The sequence below is a fragment of the Myodes glareolus genome, chromosome X, assembly GCF_982192425.1.
Source record: "Myodes glareolus chromosome X, mMyoGla1.1, whole genome shotgun sequence".
In the NCBI taxonomy this organism is placed as follows: Eukaryota; Metazoa; Chordata; class Mammalia; order Rodentia; family Cricetidae; genus Myodes; species Myodes glareolus.
This window is the reverse complement of record NC_142053.1, coordinates 62,245,304-62,272,476: the sequence shown is the minus strand read 5'-3', so window position 1 is coordinate 62,272,476 and position 27,173 is coordinate 62,245,304. Positions and strand designations below refer to the sequence as shown.

The 27,173-nt window shown below is 35.3% G+C and overlaps 1 non-coding gene across 1 annotated transcript; it reads left to right on the top strand.

Annotated features, from left to right (window-relative positions):
• The first annotated feature begins 8,094 nt into the window (after nt 1-8,094).
• LOC125389517 (U6 spliceosomal RNA) lies at nt 8,095-8,200 on the top strand. The gene has a single exon (XR_007228470.1). It is a non-coding gene; the product is annotated as a U6 spliceosomal RNA (small nuclear RNA).
• The last annotated feature ends 18,973 nt before the right edge of the window (nt 8,201-27,173 follow it).

Below are 27,173 nucleotides of genomic sequence, written 5' to 3'. Positions count from 1 at the left end.
TATTCTAGATGTGCAGAGATATATTTCAAATAAATAGGCATTCCTCAAACCATTCAAAGACTATAGAATATGTCATTTAAAATGTTTTAAGAATTTAGGGCTCATCAGGACAATGAGACACATCTGCTACTGGAAGTTCCAATTTATTTCAAATGGAAGATGAACATCAAAGAGACTCCTTATGGAGTCAGTTAGCCATTGGGCAAGTAACTGCCCTTGCTGGACTGCTTGATGAACTGGACATGCAGGACCCACAGAGAAATGACTGCTGAGCTTGCCTAAAGGTGAGCCTTTCCTTTGGGGTTCATGCTTCATAAAAGAATCTGCCAGACATTCTGCAAGACACAGAAGAAAGTGACTAAAAAACTGTCAATATTGGCAGAACTGTCTTTGAAATTTCTTTCTTCATGGAAAAGTCTATTGGATACTGTTGGCCTGTAGGCTGAAAACGTATTCCCCAATAGTACAGATTTGCTTTGGGTGATTGTTCAGGTAGTGAGTTGTTGCTGCCAATTCTAGAGTTTTGGAAGTTACTTACAATGTACTTCCTCTTTACCTAGGTAATATTATAACCTTCTGGAGTCTCTGATGGAGTTGATGAATTTATAGTTATAGTTTTCCTTACTCATAATAAATGATGAGATATATACAAATATTGTAACTATAATTCTTGCTTGATAACTGTTTTGATATATATATAATATATATATATAATTTTATATATATATAATATAATATATATATATATATAATTTTATTATGTTAATGCTAAAACCTTCCTTTTATTTAAACAGAAAAGGGGAGGTGATGTGGGATTTCCCACTGTAGGCTGTGATTACCATTAATAAATAAATAAAGGAACTGCTTTGTGCCTATAGCAGAGCTATAGGTGAACAAATATAGTTGGGGAAAACTAAATAGAATGCTGGAGAAAGAGGATGAGTCAGAGAGAAGCCATATATCCCCTGCCAGAGACAGATGCCAGAACTTTAGCTTATAAGACACAGCAAAATGGTGACACACAAATTAATGGAGATGGGTTAAATTAATATGTAAGAATTAGCATTACATATGGAAATGCTGACCATAAATGAACAGAGAAAATATTAGAATAATTAAGGAAAAAAGAAAGCAAGAATAAACAATGTGAAATGACTTAAATTGTAGTGACATGTGGTATAAAGTCACTTGGGAATACTGAGAAGAGGAAGAAAGTATTTCCCTAACCTAACACAAACCTCATGTAATAAAGCACCATACTTGATCATTAGCTTCTTGAAAGTGCTCATCATGGACCCTACCACATCAGCCTCCACCATTGCTAATGTCTCTTACTCTTTAGCTTCTTGTCTCTCAGATATGGGGCAATAAATTCTGAACATGATCTCTGTCAGGAGTATCCATGAAAGGCAGACACCAACCATAGAGAACAATAAATGAAATTACAAGGTATTAGGTGCCTTTTATGTTAATCTTCATGTCAAACCATATCCCCACACTCAGTCTCCACCCTAGGATAAAAGACTTTGGAACTTTAGCCATGATTCAAGGAGGGCATAGGTATGAAATGATACCATTATTGTCACATTCTTCCAAACAGTCATTCTTGTGCCTGAGCTTGCCTTCAAAGTAAACTTCAGGGTAATGTAGGAAAAAATGAAGTAAAAGTGGAAACAGGGAAGAAGAGGCCATGCAGTATAGTACTCTACATTAAGACAATAAAAATTTCCTGAAGAATCGTTTGGTATTTGTTTTTGAATGCATACAAGATGGCTTATTCCTGCAGTCTGAGTACCTGTTATAGGGCTATTTTGTGATCATTAGAGGACATGTTGAAGAATCAGTCAGCTGCATAGCAGTAGCAGGGAAATAAGGTATTCCTCAATATACATTTGCCTAAAGAACAAATTAAATGTTATCAGTTTTGCAACTTCTGTGTTAAATTCTGTAACATACATTCAAACAAAAACAATGACAGAATTTCATGGTCATTTTGCTTTTGATAACTATTGATTTAATGTAGTTTGGGGATATATTTGCATAATAGTGTGATCAATGAGAAAGATGTATTCATCTGACATTTTTGCTGCTTTTTATGGGACAAATAGGAAGATAACAAATGACAGAGAATTAAAAAGTAAAAAGGTAAATGAAAAAAAGTAACAATGGTAACACTGTCCAATAATACTGCTACCATTGAAGTTTGCAAAAAAATAATTCCTGCTGAAGAAAACCCCCAAACTTAGCATCCTAACATTTCTAACATCTTTGGAACACTATGGAATGACATTCATGAATAAATTCATTTTTCTTTACATAATGAGCAGTACTTTGAATATCATTTCAATAACAAATGAGATAGCATTATGGGTGTGCGGAACTATTAAAGTGACAAAACTTTTCATGATGTCTCTAAATATAATTCTAGGTGTTACTTCAATAATAGCAGTAATACTACTGATTGTAATATTTTAAAATTCTCAACCTCATGATCAAAAATTCATTTTTTGCTTACTTTCCTATTTTATTTTAGTGAGAAAAATGTCTGTATAGTGAAAACATTGTCAATTTAATTCATGTGTTTTCACATTATGAACAGATGCAAAAAAGCAGCTTTCTATTTTGCACCACTAATACATACTTTAGATGAATATTTAAAATTAAGAATTGTATAGGCAGAATGAGAAGTTAACTGGAAATATAAAAAAACCCAATGGGCATTACTACGTACACAAAGTGTTGATTCTAATGTAAATAATCAGCTTCCAAAATAAAAAATAATTAGATTTTATTTATTTTAAATCATGGAAAAAGGAAAACTGATACTTAATAGGTTTTCTGCCCGCAAATGATAGGTTACTCCACTGACACAGTTAGTCAGATCAAGTCAAATTGAAAAAAGAAAAACAATGTGTTTATTTGAGTAAAGCAACTCCTGGGGCAGAGACAGAGGCTAGAGAATCTGCTCCCATAAACTAAAGCACCAAAATTATATAGGTTATGCATGAGGGGATGATGATCTGTCTGCCACAAGATGGCTTTACGCCCAAGTATAATTAAAAGCTGAACACCTTAGGTTAGGACTTGGGCAGCTGGCAACTTCAAGGGAAGAAGTTGCAGTAGCCGCCAAGAGTGTAGAACTGGCCTGTTTGGTATCTTCCATCTTTTTTAATATTTTGAGCAAGTGAGGTTCAGAGAGAAAGAAAGAAAGGAATGGGGCTTCCCAGAACATGCACGGGTGAACTGGATGTTCTAACCAAATAATAAATAAATAAACAAACAAATTAATTAATTAGTTAATTAATAAGTAAGTCATAAATAAAAAACTATTTACCATATGCAAACATTGTTTGACAGATGAAACTCAATGTAAAAGTATAAAGTTTGTAATAATTCTAAACTTACTGTTTAATCATACAGCCAAAATAAAATGATTTTTAATGAAAAATATCTGAAACATAATAAATAAGAAAAATTATTTAAATATGTATAGCCAAATATTTTACTTAATAAAAAGTTAAATTGATGTTTAATTAACATGAGTAAATAAATATTGAGTTTCTTTAGAAAACAACTACATTATCATAAAAATATTTAATAGGTAGCTACATGTTTAAGTAGTTTGATAGGCATGATATTTCAACAGTATAAAAATGAAAATTACTTCAGATACCAAATTCCTAAATATTGTATGCATAAATCTAAGAATATAAAATAGAATATGAATCTGATTTACATAGGATAAGTCCCAAAAGTCTACATGGAGCTTTATTTAATTATTTTTGTTCATTTGATATGTATTGATCAGTATTAAAAGGAAAAAATCAAGAGGATAGAAAATTGTCTTGATGGTTAAATCATACAGTATTTTTCTACGTGACCCAACTTAATTTTCTTCATGTCAGGTGGTTCACAACTAACTTCCTGTATCTCTAGAACCAGACCTCTTCAAGACTGTGTGGTCACCAATGATATGTAATAAAAAATAAAGTTGAAAAAGAAAGAAAATAAAATTTTAAAAAGTATGGAATTATTTATATTATTCAAGTTATTGCAGTTCATTAATAATTTTAACTATTTCTTGAATAACATGTTTCTTAATTAGGGATTTATATTGCCGTGAAGAGATACCAAGACAACAACAATTATAACAAAGGGACTAGTTTGCAGTTCAGAGCATTAGTCCATTATCAACATGGTGAGCACCATAGAAGCATGGAAGCAAAAATGGTGACAGAGAGGAACTGAGAGTTCTACATCTATATACACAGGTGGCAGTAAGAGTCCTTGAGCCACAATTCCTGACTTAATCATCTGAAACCTCAAAATTTACCCTCAATGACACACTTTCTCCCAAAAGCCACTGCTGCAATAAGAACTATCTCCTTATAGTGCAATTCTCTACGGGCCTATGGGGAGCATTTTTATTCAAACCAACGTATTCCTCTTCCTGATCCCAATAGACATTTAGCCATAACAATGCAAAACAAATTTAATCCAACTTAAATATCCCCATATAAGTCTCAAACTTGTTTAAAATTATGTAGTTCGAAGTCTCTCATATGCATGCACTCACTTAAATATAATCCTCTGTAAAATCAAAATGAAAAGCATATCACATACTTACAACATGGCACAGTATATACATAAACATTATGATAGTGAGGAAGCAAAACTGAAAACCAGCTGGATAAACTTCAAATTATCTTCATGCCTGATGCCAAAGAACTCTTCAGATCTTTAACTCCTTTTGGCTTTGTTGACTGCAGCAATTTTTTATTTCATGGGCTCGTTTCACTTTTTGTTAACAACTTTCCTTGGAAGGTATCCTTTGGCTCTGGTATCTCCAACATCTTCAAGTATCCAAGGCAGTCCAGGATTCACCTTCACAGCTGCATATAATGACAATGCTAGGAGTCCATGCAGGGACATCCTTGAAACAAACCTGTTCTCAAAGGCAACTTTACTTAGACACAGAGGGAGATTCCATGACTATTTATTCTATCCTTGACTCTGAAGCTGCCATGTTCTATTGCCAATTGGGTGCCCACGTTCAATTTCATCTTCACCAGTTTTCTGTTTTTGATGATTTCCTTCACTGTCTAATCTTGGTTGTCATGGAACTTGCTTTGTAGATCAGGCTAGCTTTGCACTCTGACATTTATTTGCCTCTGCTTCCTGAGTGCTGGGATCAATGGTGTGTATTAGCATGCTTAGAACTAAGCTTTTCTTTAATATTTTACACAAGTTAAAAGCTTAGCCATGTAGAGTCTTGCCCTAAGGTCATCACACCTTTATTTCATTTAGTGTCGGGCTTTTCTTTAAAAGTTTCCTTTCCTCCATTCTCATCAAACTGTATATTTTGCACATTTTCTTGCTCAGATTGCTCCTTTTACTTATAGATATGCATAACACTGGCCTTAATAACTAAGTAACAGTCAATTAACACCCAAATTAGTTAATTTATAACATTTCAACTTAGTCGCATGCATTTTTTTTAACAAGGGTAAAAGCTATGTTCTTCACCAATATATCACAAGAATGTTCTCAAGAAAACATACTAAATTTTTTCTCCTCTGAAACATCCTTAACCAGAACCTCAAAGTTCAAATAAATCTCAGTACCACTGTCTTTCATCCTCCTACTAATGTGATCTATGAAGTCATGCTTAAAACATTCCACTGCTTTCCAAACCCTGAAAGTCCATATTCCTTTAATCAAAATGTGATCAGTCCTATCACAGAAATACTGCAATTTATAGAATTAAATTCTGCCTTTGTTAAAATTTTGTATTTCTGTGAAGAGACACCATGTCCATGGCAACTCTTACATAGGAAAACACTTTATTGGGACTGGTTTACAGTTCAGAAGTTTAGTCCATTATCAGCATGATAGGAAGCATGATGGCATGCAGGCAGATATAGTGCTGGAGAAGTGCTGAGAGTGCTATATCAGGATCTTCAGGATCTTCAAGCAGCAGGAAGATAGGGTAATCATCTGCACCTGACTTGAGCTTCTGATACCTAAAATGCCATCCCCAAAGGTTTATATTCTCCAACAAGGCCGCTCCTGCAATAATAAAGCCACACCTCCTAATTTGCCATTCTCTATGATCCAATGGGGGCACTTTTACTTAAACTATCACTTGTAAATTATGATTTATGTACATAAAGTCATGTTTTCATAATGATATATATGTAGTTAATATTTAACATAGTATGGCAGACAAACACTTCTGTCTTATTCCACTGACAAAAAGATCTAGTAGTCAATTTGAAGCATAAGTAATATGTTATAGCCAAAAAGTAAAATTTAACCAATTGTCTCAAACAGAGAATTAAACCACTTTAGATTAGATGAATTTTGCTAAATCTAGTAAACAAAGTTTCATTGCTTAGAGTCTCAAATAACTTTGAGTGTTTTGCAAGGTGATATAGGAAAGAAGTCCATTGTGACAGTCATTTCAAATAAGAGGTTTATATACCCACCATGAAAGACAATAGTAGAAGTAGACCTGATATCTTAAAGTATATTACAAGAAAAATTGCCTTCTTTATTTCTGGGTAATATTGCTGGAAATATTCCCTGCAATGTTTCATCACAAACAGGAATAAATAGAAATTTCCCACCAATATTGACATTGTATATTCATTGTAAAATTAATTATTACGATAATTAATAAATGTAGTATTTCACATTTGATCATGCCCTCATATTCCTGAAGAATTTAAGAACAAACTTCTGAAAATATCTAACTTCAATTAATGATGCCTTAATATTATCAAAACAAAAAATATTAATACTTGATATACATTTAAAACTCAATTTAAAAGCAATGAAAGAACATATTTTATAAAGACATTATAGCCTCATGATATATTCTAGTTAGAACTCCTAAGCATGATATTTAAAACAATATATGTCTGACTAGTATAATTTAATAAATAAAACGCATGTACATGACCTAATTTTCAAAAGTAATAATTTAGATTTAAATTGCTATGGTGGAGACCAACCACTGAATTCTGAGAAAACATTCATCTACTAGGCACAATTATTGAACATTGTTTTTGAATAATCTCATATGGCTGACTGTGGTTTCAATCCCTCTTATTCCTGTTTCCCTCTTGAGTGTTAGCCTGTTTTTTAAACAATGGTGTGAAATATGTAATTTGAAATAAGAAAAACATTATTGTATTAACATTCATGTTTAAGTTATAATTTTATGTGCAGAAGTATCTTGGTGACATAATGAATCTAAAGCCACATACTTTAAACAGAAATAAAGAAAGCAAAACTGACACATATAGAAACTATTTGTCAACTAAAAAATCTTATACTAACTATAGTATAGTATAATACATTATAGTATAGTGCATTCCATTTTGAAAATAGCATTGACTAATAAAATGTGGCACATGCCTTAGACTGTAAAGTATACTTATAAAAGAAGACAAGAAAAAGCTAATTTGATCAGTAAATATATGAGCTATATTAGACCCAGATTACTTATTACTTATTTACCAAAAGGGAAAGAAGCCAAGTGTCACAGCTTGACATTGTTCTTGTTGCATAAATAACAGGGCAACACTTGAATAGAGAGTGAAGATGACTACAGTATGAGTAATATGGCTATTGCTTCAAAGAAGAGCAATTCTATCCCACCATAAAGTGATTTTACAATTTACAACTCTAATCTAAGATAAGCAGATTAGAAAGCCTAAACTATAACCCAAACCTCACAGACAATTTTAAAGTGACCTAAACACTGTTTTGGGGGAAGTAGGTATATGAGTCAACTCTTCCTGCCACTGACCCTAATAGTCTAGGAGAAGTATTCTTCCAAGACTCATATTAATTGTCTCTAAGGCTTTACTTCATGTCCATTAACATAGGTGCACAATAGATGTCCTGTTATTTTCTGCATATTCCATTAAACTTACTCCTATATGTGGTTCAAAGAAATGTGATACATGGTCAAGAACAATAATTACAATACTTGGCATGTAACAGAACATTTTAAAAACATGCAATTTCATATCACAAATTAAGTGGGCAAGAAAATTGTAGTATATCAACAAAAATTTTTATATAGTGTTCATTTTGGCCACATATATACTAAAATTGTAACAATGCAGAGAAGATTATCAAAGGCCCTGCACAAGGATGACAAACATTTCATGAAGCATTCTGTATTCTTAGTCTAAATATCCTTCAGCTGGCAACTTGCCAAACGCTGCTTCATAATCACTCATCTGGTCTTTATAGCCTGAGGCAGTGCATGACCTTTGTCTCTTTCCTTTTAAGGATCACATCCACAGACTTGAAGCCATGCCTTAAGCCTGGTAACCAAAAACTATTGTTGGAGTAAATTTCCACAACCCTTCCCTCTTCTGTCTAAATTAGAAGGTTCTTATCAAATACAAAACTATATACAATAATAACAAATACAAAGTGTTTACAGGAGAAATAAAGGATAATACCGTAAACAAAAAATGAAACTACAACAAACATGAACAACATCAAGCAAGAAACACATACCAAATGTCTAGGCTATATGTAATCGGCAGATAACAGATTATTGTGGTATACATCCTATCCTTAAGAGTCTATGACTTGTACCTAAAATGTCTTAGCTAAGATATGAGAGGATAATAATTGTGATTATCTAGTATTCAACCCCATCAAAGACATGAGAAAGCAGGAAGTGGAAGCAAGTAACTTCCAAAACATGCAAGAAATAAAAGAATCTAACTAGATAGTAACCCAAAGACTCTCTGCAACATTGTAAAAACCAACTTTGGCTATAGGCCAAGAATATCTGTTCAGACGATTTTCAGAAGCAGGAAAATTTGAAAGACTCTCCTACCATGTCTTAGTATGTTTCAGTAGTTGTATATCCTTGTTTCCTACTTGACCAGATTGTACAGCTTGCTTACTGTCAGAAGTTGAAGTTAGTGGAGTTCTTTCCCCACTAGGCCAGAATTGGTAAAAAGAAAACGATCTCCATATTTTGTTTCTTCAGTGCCCATTGTTCCTTTGGGTGTAGATTGGTGTTGCCTGGAGCATTTGTGTCACACTTCAACAGAATTCTAAATTGTTAACACATTTTGAAAGACTCCAACTCGGCTTTAGCTACAGTTATGTCGTTTTGCAAAGGTTCACGACAAACAAGCTCAGTTCAGGGAAAGGTCCCCGGAATGCTGAGCAAAGCAGGATACCTGAGGTCAGAATGAGGACAGCCTCATCGGGCTGCAGGACAGGGGATTTATGGTCAGACATCTGGCAGGATATCCAGGACAGCCTTATCAGGCTGCAGGACAGGAGATTTATGATCAGACTTCTGGCCTGGGATGGGAACAAAAACTTCAAAGACAACCATATATACGTTAAGATAGGGTCAGGTCAGTTATCTGGTTTCTTTGATCCAGGCCAAGGACCATGGGACCTGCCCTCAAATTCACCCCTCGCCTCATTCAAACTGGCCAATGAGATCCCTGTAACCATGTTTCTATTTCTGTACCTTCCTTCTGCCTACCCCAAACCCTATAAAAACTACCCCAAAAACGCAGCCCGGGGTGTTCAGTTCTCCATGTGACTGCAGCACCCACAGGCCTTTGAACAATAAAAGTTGCCTCTTGTTCTTGCATCCAGTGGCTCGGATCTGGTTCTTGGGTAAGACACCCTCGGTGTGCTCTTTCAATTTAAATGCTATATTTTTATGTATTTGAAGTGTTTAAAACTGTCTATATACATAGAATATCTCTCTGTGCATCCAGAGAACATAACTCTTATGGGAAACATTGGTGATAACTAACATTTAATTATTAATGATTTATGTACCTTAAAGACTAATGCTTCACAATATAAAATAAAAATTTTTCAAACATGTTTGTAGCATAAGGACATTTATACAATTAATTCTGCCAGCATATGCATTAGTATGGGGTCACTTACAGGAACATGGGTATCCTATTTTGGATGGTATTTTTGAAGAAATACCATCTTTTTGCTCTCCTAGCAGCCATAAATGTACAATAAACTGACAGAGGTTGACATTGCCTGAACAAAACCTTCACAAGATAAAGCTAGACAAATTAAACCTGTGAAATGAATTTTTAAAGCCTTTCCATTATGGATAAGAAAATATAAATTCCAGAAAGAAAAGGCGAGTAAATGGATCATAGTGAAACAGTGAATAATCCAAGATCCCGATTTAAAATAAACATTTTTCCATTCTTTTGAACAAAATTGATCACAAATTCCAGCATGATAAATTTCATAAAGTAGATTGTTTTTAATGGCAAAGTAAGAAAAATACCAAATATTCAGAGAAAAACTAAGTAAGAAATAATACTAAATTAGTTATAAAATCCTGTAAAATATTAATATGAGAAGTATGTCCTTGTGATTTTGTACATCTCATTGGTATTTCTTTTAATATTCTCCATTTTATCTCTAATTTTATTAATTTGGTTTTTTTATAAGCCTTTGTGCTTGAAATTTGGGGCATATTAAATTTAGGGACAAATCATAAATTGAAAATAAAATAGTTAGAGAATATCAATAAAGTATTATCTTTGAAATATCCAAAGTTTTATTTTAGAAATTAGTTGTTTTATTTCAACAAACGATGTATTAACATCTATATTACAGTAATTGCTCTTTACAACAAAACAAGCTAAAAGGTAGTACTAATTGTCGACGTCTAGTGCGTTGGGGTCCCTAGGTAAGTGTAGCGAATAAACCAGGACACAGGGGATGCAGAGCGAAAACAGCATTTGCAACTGCATGCTGTGCATTTATTAAGCCATCCTTTTAAGCACTTTGGAATCAACTGCTTCAATCAACAGTTTTATCAAAAAGAGGAACTATAGATCATGAGTTCACCAAGAACTTATTTGGATTATGCACACAAAGCAGTTTAACATAGCAAGGATGGTCTGGGGGCTTACAAGACATCCTAGCCTATTTTAAACAAGGGTCTACAGAGACATTATCTCACTGTCCCAATCTATTCTAAGACTTCCTACAGTTAGCAGAACAGCCGCTTCAAGCTGAAACTGCGGCCTCAGGGCAGCCACTTCCGCAAACCACAAACCACAAGGTATGTGACACTTGCTACTTAGAAGCAAAGGCCAGAGGACTTGTCACTCTGAAATGTTCCATAGCATTCCATGAAACTTCTCTTAGATTCCAAGGCAGTATTCAAACCTCCTCTGGTGCAGGTGGCACGACCCCTGCATTTTATATCACAGTCTCCAAATCTCCACACCAATAAAGAAACAAATACAAAATAGTTGACAGAAGAAGACTTATTTCTTAAATGAGGACATATACGTAGGGTTGTGACACCATTGAAACAATGCTGATCTGAGTCACCTGTGATTGTTCCAGGGACATTGGCAATGTCTTGGCCCAAACTGCTGCAACTGACTATGTCTAAGTCTGTGGCTTTAAAAAGGCAGGGTCTGTTTTGATGTCCATGATTCCAGTTAACATATAATAACATTCAGACGCCCAGAGTCCAGGATGTCACCTGTGGCCATGTTGGCATCTGAAGTACATGTTGCCACTGGGGGCTAACCAATCTAAGTGGCCTATGTTGCAACCTGGGGTCATAGTAACATTCAGGTTTGAGGATAATGCCATAGACCATGTCTAAGTGTCTGGTACTACTGCAGTTGTGTTCTATATTAATGTTTCTGGACTATGTTGCAAATATAGGCCACAAGAATGACTGTATCTGAGCTGCCACCTTTGACCATGTTTTCACTCAAGGGTTAGGATACCTTTAGTATCATGCAAATCTGGGTGGCTTGCACTGACACCTGTGTCCATGGTATTGTCTTGCCTGAGCTGCCAAAGTGCATGTCTGTCAACGGCCTGCCAAAGTCAACATTTGTGTTGATATCCATGACCTGTGCTACTATCAGGGGCTGTAAGAAGTTCAAGCCTACCAAGTCAAAAGGAGCCAACCTGGAATCTGCTTGGAGCTGTTAAAGGTCCTGTCTATGCCAAGGCAATAAGAAGCGACCAAGTATTATTTCCTGAGTGCCTAGCAACAGGTAATGTCAGAGGTCCTGATTGTGTCTAGTTAATGAGAGATGAACATGAAATATCAACTGTCAATGGATCAGAATGCATGAGTGCTATGAGGGCATATAAGTTTTTACCCCATTGTTAAATAGACAAGTGTGCTGTAAGCCTTCTACCTCACTCCCTGTGTCTGTATCCATTGATGTTGCACCTTATCACCACCTCCCCTGAGGTAGACATTAGGACCCAGCAATCAGGGGCATGCAAACATGCATGTTAAAATGTGAGTGTCATGCAGAGCTGACACCAGGCTTCACTGGCCCTTGAACACCAGGCTTCACTGGCCCTTGAAAATATGGCCATACCCTTGCTGACTGCCACAGAAAGAAAGCTAGACCCATACCTCCCAAGAGAGTTTTACCACTGGCAGGCCCAGGGAGAGGCAGTCCTCCACATATGGAAGAGTAGGCACTGAACACAGAAGAACTGGTCTCATCCTTCTCTGCATACATGGGAAATCTGGTTCTATCACTACCCTGAGAGTGGTGGTCCCAACTCAGCTACCACCCAGGCCAATATCAAGTACTTTGAGATTGTCTATCTAAACACCTACCCTATGTATGACTAGAGCATGTTAAGGCACTGATGTTGTGAAATTAAAGCCATAGGATCTTCATGATATGAGGCAGCATTAGGATGTCTGAAAGAAGTTTCAGTGAGAGTAATGTATTGGTGAGTCAACAGAAATAAGAGCCCTTGAACCAGACCAAAGATTATTTGCAAGTAAAACTGTTTAGAAAAAATAAAAGGTATACTGCATGCCTTTTTATATGTCACAAATTCCAATGCCATTAAAACAAATGAAAACTGATAGAAAGGAGGGAAAGATGAGGGAGTAAAAAAGACTTTTGTATTTTTTATTAATATTTTTTTATTTTATTTTTTGGGAGATCATTGCAAGGAGGAAGGGTGTATATGAAGGAAATGGGAAATTAGTGTGATGGGGGTGTATCATGTGAAATTCCCAAAGAAATAACAAAAATATGTTTAAATATGGAAGAAAAAAGAAATGAATGCAAATTCATATGACCCTTTCATTATCTATTAAAGTATAAATTTATATTCCAAGGTATATCATTAAGAGATTTTGGCTATATTCAAATAAGTTTAATGTCAGTTAAATATAACCTATTAAAGTAAACACTGTTCTTGCTGAAAAAGCTAAATATATTTAGAATCCTCCTCATAAATCCACGCAGTTTTGCCTGCTCACCTGTATTCCACATCCTGAGTTGAAATAGAAAAAAAAGAATTTATTTATCCAGACATTGGGATTATTATTTATTCTTCTGAAGCTGATTTTCTTGAAACCTGATGAGTTTTTTTGCAATGCTCAAGATCACAAAGCTCATTTGTAGAAAGATTGTCAGTGCTTCTCATGTAATGTGGAGTTCTTTGAATAAGCTGTTTTGGATTTGGCCTTGATGAATAATATCAAAGCAAAAGTGTACCAAAGTGAAGAATATCAGTAAAAGATTACAGACAGAAAGAAGGATGACATAGCTACAGATGACAGATGACATAGAGAATTATGTCAAAGACAAAGGAAATAGCTATACCATATGACTTTTATTTTAATAAAACATAAAATCATTTTAGGATAGTAAATATCAGGTTGTAAACTATGGTTTCATCTTAGGTTTTGGGAGAAAAGCGGTGAGCTGGATAACTCAAAAGGAATTGTCAAATTTTCTCTTTTAAATTACCTTACAAAAATACCAATACAAGTCCCTACCCCTTTCCCTTCTCCCACTTCCTTCCCACACCCTCCGAACCATTCCCCACCAATACTAAGAGAGTACAAGGAACCCTGCCCTGTAGTAAGTCCATGGCCCTCCAGACTACAATTAGGTTGTGCAAGGTATACATTCAAAGAGAATAGAATTCCAAAAAGCCAGTACATGCCGTAGAGACAAATCCCAGTGCTGCTGGCAGTGGCCTCTCAATCTGCCACAATTGTCAACCACATTCCGAGGGACTAGTTTGAGCCCATGCCAGACCAATTGTAGTTGGTGAGCTCTCATTAGCTAAGATAAACTGTCACAGTGGGTGGACCTCTCATGATCTTGACCTGCTTGCTCATATTCTTCTTCCAATCTTCAACTGGACCTTGGGAGCTCAGTCCAGTGCTGCTACGATGTGGTTCTCTGCCTCTGTTTCCATCTATTGTTGGATGAAGGTACTATGGTGATATTTAAGATAATCATCAGTCTGACTACAAGGCATGACTAGTTCAGGCACCCTCTCCTCTATTTCTAAGGGTCTTACCTGGGGTCATGCTTGTGGATTACTGGAAATTTTTCTAGGGTCAGGTTTTTTGCTAACCCCATAATGGCTCCCTCAATCAATATATCTCTTTACTTGTTCTCATATCTGTCCTTCATCCATTTTGACTATCCCATTCTGTCAAGTTTTTCTCAACTCCCTCTCTTTCCCTTTCCTTCTAAACCCTGTCCCCATGCTCCCAATTTTGTCAGGTGATCTTGTCTGTTTCCAATTCCCACCTGGATCTATATATGTTTTTCTTTAGATTCACCTTATTACTTAGCTTCTCTAGGATCATGAACTATAGGCTCAGTGTCCTTTGTTTATGGCTAGTATGCACTTATGAGTGAGTACATACCATATTCAAATTTTGGGTCTGGGTTACCTCACTCAGGATAGTGTTTTCTAATTCCATCCATTTGCAAGCAAAATTCAAGATGCCATTTTTTTAACCACTGATTAGTGCTCTAATGTTTAAATGTACCACATTTAGTTTGTCCATTCTCAGTTGTGGGCATCTAGGTTGTTTCCAGGTTCTGGCTATTACAAATAATACTGCTATGAACAATAGAAAAAGAAAGTATCTTCAACAAATGGTGCTGGCATAACTGAATGTTGACCTGTAGAAGAATAAAAATAGATCCATATCCATCACCATGCTGAAAACTCAAATTGAAATGGATTAAAGACCTCAATATAATCCAATCAGACTGAAGATGATAGAAGAGAAAGTGGGAAGCAGCCTTCAAGTCATGGGCACAGGAGAGTACTTCCTAAATAAAACCCCAGTAGTACAAGCACTAAGAGCAACAATAAATAAATTAGACCTCCTGATTCTGAGAAGCTTCTGTTAAACAAAAAACACAGTCAATAAGGTAAAAAGACAGCCCACTTCACCTTCACTAACTCCACATCAGACAAAGGACTGATCTCCAAAATATATAAAGAACTTATGAAATTAGACATTACAATTCTAAATAACCCAATTGAAAAATGGTATACTGAACTAAACAGAAAATTCTCAAGAGAAGAATTTCAAATACCCAAAAGATACTTAATACATGTTGAACTTCCTTAGCTATCAGGGAAACACAAATCAAAACAACTTTGAGATACCATCTTATAACTGTCAGAATGGCTAAGATCAAAAACACTAATGATAGCTTATACTGGAGAGGATTTGGAGTAAAAAGAACACTTATCCACTGCTGGTGGGAATGCAAACTTGTACAACCACTTTGGAAATCAGTATAACAGTTTATCAGAAAATTGGACCTAACTGCCCCTCAAATGATGAATTGATAAAGAAATACAATGAGGTACCACACAACAGAAAAAAAAAATTTGAAATTTGCAGGCAACAGAATGGATCTAGATTGCATCATATTGAGTGTGGTAACCCAGATCCAGTAAGATAGGTATGATATATATTAACCCATAAATGGCTTTAAGACATAAAGCAAAGGAAAGCCAGCCTACAATTTGCAACACCAGAGAACCTAGACAACCAAGAGAACCTAACGGAGACATACATGTATCTATTCAACATAGGAAGAAGAAAAATTCAAAATCTACTCAGTAAATTTAAAGCATGGTGAGCACGGGAGAGAGTAGAAAGGGAGGAGGGAATAAGGGAGAGGATCATGCATGGCTATAAGGGATGCAAAATTTCTCAATTGCTCTTGTGAGCAAAGGAGTGTGTTTAATATTACCTAACACTGTAAGCCTGAGGTACAACATTGCAGAGATAGCTGGGATGGGGTGTGGGTGGAGAGTGTCTTTGGAAAACCTAACATTCTGCAAGAGATCAGTTTAGAGTGCCAGAGTGTGAAGAATGGGAGAAGGAATGCTCTTGTACTGAGCAGCATATGTGAGAAGTGACTTTCACTTGTTAACCTGCTAGAGGAACCTCTGCTTTATGTCCTCCTTCTCTGATCTAGAAACTGTAGACATGATATTTTGCTTCTCATCCACTACTCTTTCTGTAAAAGTAACAGTCAGGTGGAAAAGTGAATGAGGAGAAAAAGGAATATTCGAGAGTCCATGGCATTTATGTTCCCTCACCTTAGAGATTAGTGTCTTCAACTGTAAATATGGGACCTTATTGTGTTTTCTATTTACCCATCTTAGTTTGTTAATGGTTTTTAATTGAGCTCTAAATTTTTCTCCACTTTTCTCTCTTCCTTGCTGCTGTAGGAAATCCTACGGCCAATAGCCTTTAAGTTACCCTCCCTCATAGGCGTAGCTCCTTATACTATAAATGCTAATGTAAAGCATGTGTCTAGCCTCTGCTTCTGGCTGTGGGATTTGGTTGTTGTTCCTTGTTTGAGCAGAGGACTGTGATTTGTGAGTATACCCCTAAATAAATAACCCTTTTCATACTCCTTTCTGAAGTAGTGTGTGATTTTTTTTTATTGACCATCTTCACCCCTCTCCCTTACTACCCTCTCCTGTAAATCCCAGGCTACAAATTTACTCAGAAGATATGGTCTTTTTCTCCTTCCTATGTAGAGCCTCATATAGCTCTATTAGTGCTCTCTGTGTTATCAATGTTGTCTGTGGTTGTGGACTGTAGGTAGGTTTGTTATTTGCTTTATGTCTGGAAGTCACTTATGAGAGACTACCTATTATATTTGTCTCTCTGGTTCTAGGATACTTCACTCAATACGTTTTTTTCTGGATTCTTTCGTCTGCAAATTTCAAGATGTTATTATTTATCACTGTGTAGTACTCCACTGTGTAAATGTACCATATTTCTTTATTTGTTCATTGGTTCAATGGAATCTTTGTTGTTTCTGGGTTCTGACTATTACAAATAATGCTGCTATGAACATTGTTGAGCACGTGTCCTTATGGTGTCGTTGAGCATCCTTTTGGTGTAAATTCAAAAGTGGTATTGCTGCATCTTGATGGAGATTGTTTCTTGATTTACTGTGAAATCACTGTACTGATTTCAGAAGAGGCTGTACAAGTATTTAGCAATACCTACAATGGAGGAGTGTTCCCCTTACCTTACATATTTTCTATAATAAGCTGTCATCAATGTTTTTAATCTTTGCCATTAAGACATGTATAAGATGGACTCTCAGAGTTGTTTTTATTTGCAATTTCTTGTGGCTCAGAATGCTTAGTATTTTCTTAAGTGTCAGCCATTCAATATTCATCTATTGAGAGTTCTCTGTTTATATCTGTACCCCATTTTTATTGGATTATTTGGGGGTTTTTGATGACAGGTTTCCTGATTTCTTTGTATATTTAGAATATTATCCCTCTGTCCAATATGGGATTTGTGAAGATCTTTTCATATTCTGTAGACTGACGTTTGTCTTGTTAACCATGTCTTTGTTTTCTAGAATTTTTTCAGATTCAGAAGTTCCCATTTATTAATTGTTGTTCTCTGTGTCTGTGCTAAAATTATTATATTCAAGAAATTGTCCCCTGCACCAAGGCATTCAAGTGTACTCACTTTCTCTTCTATAAGGTTTAGTATAGTTGGTTTTGTGTTGATGTTTTTGATTCATTTGGACTTGAGTTGTGTGTATGGTGATAGATATGGCTCTATTTGCATGCTTTTACATGTTGATACCCAGTTATGCCAGCACAATTAATTGAAGATTCTTTCTCTTTCTTTTCTTTTCTTTTGCATTTTAAACTTTTAGTTGCTTTTCCAAAAATCATGTGTGCATAAGTATTTTGATTGATATCCAGGTCTTCAATTCAATTTCATTCATCCTCCTGTCTGTTTTTATGCTAATACCATGTTCTTTTCATTACTATACTTCTAGTGCATAGTTTGAAGTAAGAAACTATAAAGAAAAAACTTTATTCTACAGGATTATTTTCACTATATGGGGTTTTATGTTTTTCCATATGAAGTTGAATATTATTCCTTCAATGTCTCTGAAAAATGTTACCAGGAATTTAATGGACATTGCATTGAATGGTAGATTGCTTTTGGTAAAATTACTTTTTTCCTATGGTAATCCTACCTACCCAAGTGTATGGTGGATGTTTCCATTTTTTGGTGTCTTTCTCAATTTCATTCTTCAAATACTTAGTGTTCTTGTCATGCAGGACTGTAGCTTGTTTGGTTAGTACTATCCCAAGATATTCTATGTTATTTGTGACTATTGTTTCTCTGATTCCTTTCTATGACTACCTATCATTTGTATAAAGGAAAACTACTGATTTTTTTTAGTTCATCTTGTATCATGGTATATTTCTGAAGGTGTTTATGAACTGTAAGAGTTCCCTGGTAAACTTTTATGGTCACTTATATTTACTATCATATAGTCAGCAAATTGTGAGTGTTTGAGTTGTTCTTTTCTGATTTGTATCTCCTTGATCTACTTTTGGTGTCTTATTGATCTTGCTAGATCTTCAAGTTCGATATTTAATAGCTATGGATAGTGTGGAAAGCTTTCTCTTGTTCCTAATTTCGGAAAAATCACTTTGAGTTTCTCTGTAATTAGTTTGATATTGGGTTGCTGTATAACACCATTATTATGTTTAAGTGTGCTCCTTGTATTTCTGCTTTCTGCAAAACTTTTATCATGACATGATATTGAATTTTGTCAAAGGTGTTTTCAGCATCCAATGAGATGATCATGTGGTTTTTTATTCAGTTTGTTCATATTGTGGATTGCATTTATAGATTTTCATATGTTGAACTATCCTTGCATCTCTGGGATGAAGCCTACTTGTTCATTCTGAATGGTTTGTCTGATGGGTTCTTGGATTCAGTTTTCCAGTAATTTGTTGAGTATTTTCGTATCAATGTCTTTGAGTAATACAATTCTTAGAAGTGTGATTTGGGTATCAGGGTACTCTAGCTTCATAAAAAAAAAAGATTTTGCCAATGTTCTTTCTGTTTCTATCAGGAAGAACAAAAATGAATATTTCTGATATTAGTTCATCAATTAAATTATTGTAGAATGCTTGTGGAAAACATCTGGTTCTGTAATTTTTTTTTAGATTGGGAGACTTTTGATGGTTGTTCTAATACCTTAGCTGTTATAGGTCTATTTTATTTGCTTACCTAGTCACGAATTAAATCTGGTAAGTGATATTTATGCAGAAAATCTGATAGCCTTTGTCATTTAATAGGTTAGTTGAGTCAATTTATATTATGGAATATTAATGACCAGTGATTGATAATACCTTTCACTTTAGTTTTATTGGTGGTGATGTTATTTCATTCCTTCTTTGGGATATGCTGATGTGAGACCGTCTATTTTCTATGCTTTTGTGGATATTTCTTTGGGCTGAAGTTTTCATTCTACTACTTTGTATAGGGCTGGATTTGTGACTAAGTATTGATTAAATCTGTTTTTTTTTCTTGGAACATCATGTTTTCTCCATTTATGGTAAATAAAAAAATGCTGGGCTAGCAACAGTAATCTCTTAATGTCTGTACATCACTTGACAAGGACCTTCAGGTTTTCATTGGTTCCATTGAGAATTCAAGTGTAATTGCAAGAATTCAAGTGTAATTCTAATTGGTCTGATTTTGTATGTTACTTGACCTTTTTCCTTTGCAGCTCTTAATATTCTTTCTCTATTCTGTATGCTTTGTGTTTTCATTATTATGTTGCAAAGGGAACATTTTTTTGGTCCAGTCTATTTAGTGTTCTATTTGCTTCTTATAATTTCATAGGTATATTCTTATTTATGTTGGAAAAGGTTTTTTCCATGAGTTTGTTGAATATATTTTCAGTTCCTTTGAGTGGAATTTCTCCTTCTATCTCTTTTATTCCTAGGCTTGGTCTTTTCATGGTTTTTCATATTTCTTAGATATTTTGTGCTAAGCTTTTGTTATATTTAGCATTTTCTTTGACCAGTGAATCTATCACCTCTATCATATTTTTAATGTCTGACATGCTCTCTTCCGTCTCTTGTATTCTGCTGTTTATGCTTACATTTGTTGTTCCTGATTTACTCATATTTTCCATTTCCAGAACTTCCTCAGTTTGTGTTTTCTTTATAGTTTCTATTATGGATTTCAAGTCTTGATTTGTTCATTTCATTTGTTTGATTACTTTTTGTTTTAGGGATTTTTTTGATTTCTTCTTTTTTGTGTGTCTTTTCTTTTAGTTCTTTAAGGGAATTTTTCATTTCTTCTTTAAGGGCCTCAAACATTTTGTTAAAGTTATATTTAGGTAATTTTCTTCTGTTTCCTCTGTGTTGTACTGTTCAAGACTTACTGTTGTAAAAATACAAATTTTTGTTGGTGCCATGTTGTTTTTTGTGTTGTTTTGTGTGTTTTTACCTTGTTGTCTACCAAACTTTTTCTCATATTGGTTAATTTGGGCTATGTCTCTGGTGGTTGCTCCTTCAGGTGCCAGTAGAAACAAGACTCTGATGCTCACTTGTGCTGGAGTTGGAGCCATGGTTCTGGTCACACTGGAGGCCACTTGGTGATCCTAGAGGTTGGAACTGCTTGTACTAGCTCAAGCAGAGTTTGTACAGGTGGGCAGACCTTCCTTGCCTGCTGGATCTAGCAGAGGTCAGGCAGGCAGGCACTTTCCTTTCCTGCTAGTTTTTGTAGAGAACAGGAGGTTCAACAGATGTGCATTTCTTGCTTGCTGGCGCTGGTTGAGGCTGGATCCCCCATCTGTCTTCTTAAGGTTTCCTGAGATTCCTGACAGTTAACTCATGGATATAGCCGAATGCTTCTAAAGCTACAATCTGTAGATCAAACAGGTTTTTGAAATCTGCAGATCAAACAGGTTTTTATGGATACATACTTGATTGTCTTACAAAAACAACAAGAGTAAGCTGCTTAAATTTGAGCTATGAGTTCACTCCCTATAAAGATATGTATCTCTATCTCAGTAAATATGGTGTCACCTACTATATCACCATTCTTCTGAGTCGTTTTTGCATCACCCATTTCTTCTTTTCTTTTCTTTTTCTTTTTCTATTTCTTTCTTTCTTTCTTTCTTTCTTTTTTTTTTTTGATTTTCAAGACAGGGTTTCTCTGTAGTTTACGATGCTTGTCCTGGAACTAGCTCTTGAGGACCAGGCTGGCCTCAGATTCACAGAGATACACCTGTCTCTTCCTCCCAAGTGCTGGGATTAAAGGCATGCACCACCACTGCCCAGCTCATCACCCCTCTTTTCACCCATGCCAACAGCCTGCTTCAAGGTGCCTCCCTGTGCTATCATGTCCTTCCCTGTCCTCCAGGCTTCTGTACTTATCCTTCTGTAGTTTATTTCTGAAAGAAGATTTCTGTTATCTTTCAAAAGAATCGATTAAATGATTTCAAAGCCTTCACTGTTTTTCCCCTGAAGACAGAGTAACACTGAATCTCCTTTAAGTGCTAAAAGGCAAGGTAACCGAGAATCTGAATTATTTCCGCTTCATTCTATTTATTTTATAATGATTTGCCCACATGATCTTCAAGTAGTTTCTTGGAAGTAGCCCACACTTTCTTACTGCAGGGACTTTTCACTTATTCATACTTCCATTTAAAATACATTTCCCGCAATACTGTAGAACTAGACACCTATTCTTACTTTAGGTATTAAACCACTTTTATCTTCTTTTATAACATATGGAAATAGGCATTTTCTTCCAAACTACTTTTTTAAGAGCACCTGAATTGTTCATTTTCTTCTCACTTTTCACCTTCCATGTCTGGGCATCTTCAGAGCAGTATGCTTTTATCTCTGTTTACTGCTCTATTCCTATCTAACATTAGAACAGACCTGGCACTTATCATATAGTAATCAGTTAGGACTAGATAATCATATAATAAACAGCTAGATATGAAGTAGATAAGATTACTTTAGTCATAACTAAATAAGAACATATAGAGGGCAGTGTAATGCATGGGTCATACTTAACACAAAGATCTGTAGCTCTTTTCATCTCACAATCAGTGATCCCTGAGAAGTCTAAGGAATTTCATGAACAAGCCTAATTTTGATTATCATTGTGTGACATACTTTTCCTGAGGAAATTCAATGTGCAGTCTAGTGATTTGAATGAAAAATATTGTCCAATGATTTATGTGTATGAACCTTGGTCTCCTAGCACGGCTTAAAGAGATTATGGAGCTTTTAAGAGGTAAAGTCTTAAACGAGGCAACATGTAAATGGAGGTATTTGAAGAGTATCCCCCATTTCCAATATGCTTTCTTTGCTTCACATATAAGAAAGTATGATTATCCAGCTCCCTTCTCTCAACTCCTACTTCCATACCTTTCCTGCTGTTACTCTTTCTTCTTTTGGGATAATAAGAAGTAAACTATTTTTTTTCTATTAGTTGGTTATGCTCAAGAAATTTTATCACAACAATGAAATTTTACTAATGCAAAAACATGAAATCATTTCAATTCACCAGAGACACAAAACTTATAACAGAACAAAAAATTATTCCATCAAACTATCAATTGGTAAACCAATAACACTTAATGGGCTTACCAATAGGAGAATGGATAAGAAAGTCATTTATAAGGGTGAAAGAATGACTTAAAGGTATCTATGTCAGTGAAAGAAAATCCCACCTCAATATTGGTGACAATTACCAAAATAAGTAACCCTAAAGCACTTTGCACAGCTTTCGGGCAACTCAAAAGCTAAACTGTCAAGAATGTACTCTCACAGAAAGAGTTTACATTTTTTTTAAATTATAGCAAAAGGCTATAAATACTTCCAAGTTTCTGCTGTGCTAGCCATCTGAGCTTTGTTCATGTAATAGGTGTAATGATCCACATCCACTCTAGGAAAGAATGTTTTCAATTGGAGATTGAAGGCGTAAGTCACAGACAATCCCACACCAGTTTGGAATTATGATTAATAGAATGGTTATTTATTCAAAGGGGAAAAAACTTACAGATTACCGTCCCAGACAACAGCCCCTCCGCGCGAACAGGAAAGGAGTCCAGGGGCCGGAAACGGAGCCGGAAGACAAAGAGAGAGTGGAGGACAGCCGCTGCTTTTTTTAAAGGGAGAGACCACGCCCCAATGGGCTGGTAACTCAGCGGCGATTGGCTGAAGGAGCTGAAGGAACTCCCACAGCATCTCCCCCTTTTGTTTAAGTAAGAGAGTTCTAAGCCTACTACGCAATTATATACAATAAGTACAAACCTACGAAATTATATACAATAAATACAAATATCCTATTCTAACTAGCTTAAGTCTTGTATAACAAATAACTTGGCCAAGTCATGAAAGGAAAGTAACTACATTTATATAATCTTCAATCCCATCGAAGATCTGAGAAGGGAAATAATGTTATCTGAGTAATTAGGAAGTGCAATCAAACAACTTCCAGAACATGTACCAAATCGCAGAGACAACTGGCTACCTGGACAAACACCCAAAGTCACATTTGCAGCGTTGAAGCAACCAACTTTGGCTAAGGCCTGATGTAACTGACATACCATTTTCAAAGGCAAGAAACTTCAAAACTATCTTACCCTGTCTTGGCAGGATATGACAGTCTTGTTTTATCCATTTACGGATATTCTGTAACTCTGTCAGTAGTTGAGGTATGAGCATTTTTTTACCCAAAGGCCAGTTCTGCCAAGAAGAAAGGCTCCAGGTGGAGTGTCTTTGGTGCTCAACATTCTCTCGGGCATAGATCAGTGTTGCCAGGAGTGATTGTGTCTCCCTACCATAGAACTCTGAATTAGATTAAAGGCCATTTTCTACAGCTCTTTGAAGAGGTTGAAGATTATCTATCTATACTGAATATAATCTCTATATATCTAAAGAACCTGATTAGTCTAATTATAAATGACAAACTTAGATGACTGTTGATCTATATAATTCTCAGTATCTATCTAACTTAAAGACTGAGATAATAAACAAGTGTGCAATAAATGAGGACAATGAGACCTCCAAATATAAACAATGTGCAAGTATACATTGCAATATGGTAAATATATATCAATACATAAACAATATATAAGTATCTTAATCAGAGGTAGAAGTGTACAATGCAATATGGTAAATATACATATATCAATACAATATATATATACAAATACATAAAAATGTTTTAAACAGAGGTAGAAGCATGAAGCATGCATGCATAAAATAGTCAACATAATTTAACTTTGTATCAATATATAAGAATCGATACCAATATGTTTGTCTAAAAGCAATAACTCACAAGTACAAATCTATTTATCCCATAATCCAATTATCCCTCCTTTTTTTTTTTTTTTTTAAGATTACTGTGCTTATAAAATTCCTCCCCCAACCCTCAACCGTATAATAATTATAACCAACCCCTAAATGATGTCCCTAAACCCAAGGACCAACTTTATTGGGAGAGGGGACGTCGTTCTCTAGAATTATTTCCAGCTGTCATGGGGGCGACGTTCTTTCTGGGGGATCCTGTGAAAGTAAAATGATGGTTAAATTTAAAGATCAATGTCTTTTAAAATTGCAAATAGTCTCTGAGTATTTTGTGGAGGTCTGGCCAGAATGTTGTACAAGATGTGGACCATTTCAGCACGTTGGAACCGTCTTGTGCAGCTGGTACCCAAAACAGGTCTTGTAGTAGTGCTATCAGTATCATGACGTCATATCAACCAGGTGGAGTTGTTGTTATGGGGCCCCATCTTCTTCCTGGAAACTTCAAATGTCAATGTAGGAAAAACTCATTGTTCATTGTGGAAAACTTAAACATTAATTATATAGACATATATATGAATACCTATATTCATACCTATATTCAGCTTTTAAGGCATATTCCTCAATAAAACCAGATTTAAAAAAAAAAACAATGAATCTGTAGCCTCTCATATTCATTGGAAATTAAAGCATAAAATCTCCCCCAAAGTTACATATCTTGTGAATTAAATTTGAAGTTATGATATTTGTAAAATATATAAGTTGGTTGAATCTAGCAGTTTTTATAATCCAGTGTCTCCTAGCAGCCATAATATCTAAAGGCAACAATATAACATATGGGATCCAGACTCTCTATATTTCTCTCATTTTACATGGCTTATTATATTTTTTTTACTCTATTTTTTGGTGACTTTCTCTACTATTCCTTTTCTTTCCTAAGCTGACATATATTTTTAAACACATTATTAACCTACTTAGAATTTTTTTCTCTCTTAATCTGTCTTTACTGGTATATGTAACCTTTTTTGTGTGTATGAACAACAACCCTAAACCTACCATGTAGTGGAATGGCTTAACTTCATTGGTAGCTTAAGCCTACAGGAAGTGAATGGAAGAAGGCTTTCTGTATTATTGTCCATGAGAGAGAATGTAGCATTCTGTCAGGCAGGCTTAGCTCACAGCAGGTGACGGCTAGCTTCATCTGGCAGACAGTTATCATTACATGCATCTCTGTACTGTGTCTGTCCTGAGGCTGTCTTACCAGAAAAATGCATTTGACTTCATTTTTGTGTTTTGAATGTTTTAAATATTTTTAAAAGTATTATTTAGATTCACCATTTGACTGCTGTGTTTACCTGATCCAAATGCCTGCTCCCAAATAACTGACTTGGAGACATATTATGAATAAAAAATCTTTCGTCAAAAGCTCAGGCTTGTTACTACTAACTCTTACAACTTAAGGCATGTCTATTAATTTTTATGCTTTCCCAAGTCTCAAGTCTTTAACCTCTGGTCCATTTTGTGTGTCTAACTTGTTTTACATCTAGCTGGCAGTTCCTCTGACTCTGAAATACTTTATCCCATCATTCTCAGTTTGGCCTTTACACCTAATTTTATCCTGTTCAGATATTGGCAATTCAGATTGTTTATTAAATCAAGCATAGTGACATATATTCACACAATGTTTAGAAGGATTATTCCAAAGCAGAGTATCTTAATAAACAAGTTTCATTTTTAACTTTTGAGAAAAAAAATTCATTTTTATTTCCATTATGGCATAAATAAATAACATTACTATCAGAACATGTGAAAAAAAAAATAATTCAATGTATGTCTAACCCCCACTGACTTAAACTTCCAACTTGATAAAGAAGTGGGACAAAAATATTTTTCTCCTGGAAAGAATTGATAAATTAGAGATGCTATAAATGTGATTCAAGTGGACCCACATTGTATCAATTTAATAGTCAAACTTGGCAATGTGATCCCCATTGTTCTAGTTTCAGAATCATGAAGAAAAACTGATTAAGGGAGTTGTTTTATATTCTTCTATGGTTAAGAAGAGCTGGTAAAGACAGGCATATATCAGGAGAGTCCCTGCATGGAGACCCTGAGAAATGATTGCATGAAGCTATGAAAGGGAAGCTTGAATTGTTTTGAAAACCCCAGGGTGTTTGAGATGCCCTGCATCTCAATATCTTCCAGAAAGAGTTGCACAATATTTTGGTGCAGAAGAATTGTCTGTATTCTGTCAATCATGTTTTAAATAAACGCTGATTGGCCAGGCAGGAGGTGTAGGCGAGGAAACCAGAAAGGAAGTGGAAATGATGCAAGGAGAGCAGGAGAATTCTGGGGAGAAGGAAGTTGATTCCTCCCACTCCTGCCCCGATCACCGAAGCAGCAGGATGTGAGCTGCACCACTGAAAAAGGTACTGAGCCTCATGGCTAACATAGATCAGAAAATAGGTTAATCAAGATGTGAGTGTTAGCTAATAAGTAGCCTGACCTAAAGGGCCAATCAGCTTTATAACTTACGGAGTTCTTTGTGTAATTTTTCATTTGGGCTAAACAAGCTGGGGGAACCAGGTGGCACAGAAACCCACAAACAAACAGGCCCAGCCCGTTCATGTTATAATATTTGCCAGGAAGAGCTGCATACAAACAGTAGAACTATTCTAAAAGATATAAGTATATTTTAGGAAGCAAACTTGGAAATACAG